General features: G+C 36.8%; 1 protein-coding gene across 1 annotated transcript in view; it reads right to left on the bottom strand.

Annotated features, from left to right (window-relative positions):
- LOC138016681 (myotubularin-related protein 2-like) overlaps positions 1 to 2,500 on the bottom strand; it is a 33,003-nt gene that overhangs the window by 26,592 nt on the left and 3,911 nt on the right. The gene's annotated exons all lie outside the window — the stretch shown is intronic.

Genomic DNA, 2,500 nt, shown 5'->3' with positions numbered 1-2,500 from the left:
AAGAAAAACATCCTAGTAAAAGAGACTAAACCTACATGTAGCGATTGGATCAGCAACATGGTGGTCGTTGCCAAGCCAGGGGAGATTAGAATCTGCCTGGACCCCAAAGGTTTAAATAAAGGCATAAGACGACCTATCTATCAGTTGCCTACACTCAAAGAGGTCCTCCCAAACCTCACTGATACATGACATTGAGCAATATCTAGTCTACTTATTTGTCAAAAATTAACATCACGTTATATTATTATTATTATTATTATTATTATAACATTATTGATAGTAGTTACAGTACTGTTACTCAGTACTGTTTTAAGCTATTGTCCAAAGAAAAAGTTTGGAAAGTTGGTTACTCTCTCTTTCTCATAACCGAAAACATACTCTTTTTCTCGCAGAGGGTCACCAAGATTTTGGGACCCCAATTTGGCCGAACATGCGGGTCCCAGGACCCAGATTGAAAAATCCTACAGCCATCCCTGGAGCTTGAGCCTGAAATCTTCCCATACAGCATTAACTGATAATGTTAGAGGTAATCTCTAAAACATTTAACCCATTGACTCCTGGGAGTGAGACTTCATAGATTTTACTCTGTCTAACGCCAGACGATTTTACTCATCCATGGGGGGCGTCCTAGGCGTTTGAAGTGTGAATTGAATGGGTTAAAATTTTTAAAAAAAAATATGTGTGTCAGTTTTACTGCAAAATCAGTTTTTTTGAAATGTCTCCAACTTTTTTTTCACCTTCACATTTTTTTTAAATTTCAAAGAAATAAATTTCAAATTAAGATAACATGCAAAAAATGAAAACAATTAATTTTATCACCCAGAAGCAGAGATATAAACGAGTGAAGTTGCAAAATCAGAAAAAAATAAGGTTACAGGATCAGCATTTACGCATGCGTCATCCGCTAATTCAAGTCCAAGCGTGCTCAACTACAGCTGTAAAAGCCAACAAAAACGGATTTATTAAGTGACCATTAAACAGTTCGTGCAAAAAATTCATAGTTTTCATGAAAAGGAAATGTATGTTTATATTCCATCTATAAAAGAATTGGAAGAAAAGTGTGCAGAAATCACCAGCAAAGTTTATTATCTCCGATCCAGTCAACCATTTTGATTCATGAGCTGACGCAAGCAGCTCAGATATTGCGTGTGTGGCTTTTGCACACACACTCAGCTGAAAACCCTTTCAAGCCTCGTTAAAGACCTTTCAAAATGATCAAGAATGGTGTTTTCTATTAATTATTTTTGGAATATTTTCTTTCCCTCCATATATATTTAAAGGAGATAGTTTTTTAACCCTTTAGTGCCCAAGGGGTCTCCCTTTGACGAGTAAAATCGTCTGGCGTTAGACAGAGTAAAATCTATAAGTCACTATTGGGCATTAAAGGGTTAAGTTAAAAATTGATGATATCACAAACTGTTCTATTCTCAATTTTCTGATTTATTGCTGCAGTCATGTGTACAGTACTTACTGTAATGCACACATGACTGTAATAAGCCCAAAGTTGAGAGTATCGCCAAAAGTATTGGAAGCGGTAATCTGTGTCTAGTAAGGCACAAAAATGATACCTTCTAAAGTGCATGCTGTTGCCATGGAAACCTTTTTTTTTTGCTGCTGGGTATATTTAACACATGTTTGATTTTGTCGCCCATTGTTATAATAAGACATGTTCACGAGCTCGGTAAGCTTATACAGACTGAGATGTAAAGCATTATGGACAGCACATGCGTTTCAAGTCTGACCATCTGCCTGTACTTACATGTAAATGTATCTGTTTAAAATCTGAGATATTTGGTTTATGGCAAAGAGGGACTGGAAACGAGCGTGTTGCCATAGCAACATTTTAATGGGTATCACTTTGTGCCTTATCTGATGTAGTACATTACTGGTGCCAAGTTTGAAGAACACCTATCCAATATTTGTTGAGATATTCATAGTTTTGGGATTTACCGGTATTACAGCCAATAGTGGACAATATACATTTCCCTACAGGTCTATTTCAACACTTCTTGGGGGGAGGGGGGACTTGTATTTTGAAGCTTTTAGTGGAATTTTGACAGTTATGCTTAGTTTCTGGCGTCTGAGAGGTTTTCAGGCCTACCCTGACATTAGCGTCCCAACTACAGCTGTACATGTACTTTTGCACTGATTGTAGTCAATATTGTCAAAACATGTATTAGTACTCTTAAAGAAGGGATTGAATGGGACTGAATAAAAACGTTAAGATCTTGAAAGGCATTCATCAAGTTGGTCAAATCTTAAACTACTGTAAATTCAAATGAAAAGTTGTCCAGGAGCTTTGAGCTTGACCTTTTTAAATTTGGAGGTACATGTACACTGACATTTCATAAGGGACAATGTGCACACCTAAATTTAAAAGAAGACCTTTCCACCCCTTCAGTCCTGAGCGTCTGGGGTTAAATAGGAAGCAAATAAGCACAAGGTCCACAGTTCATTTGCATGATAATGTTGTAAGTACTTTACCTTTACTACTGTAATA

The sequence above is a fragment of the Montipora capricornis genome, chromosome 9 (assembly GCF_036669925.1).
Source record: "Montipora capricornis isolate CH-2021 chromosome 9, ASM3666992v2, whole genome shotgun sequence".
NCBI lineage: Eukaryota > Metazoa > Cnidaria > Anthozoa > Scleractinia > Acroporidae > Montipora > Montipora capricornis.
This window is presented reverse-complemented; position numbering and strand designations above follow the sequence as displayed.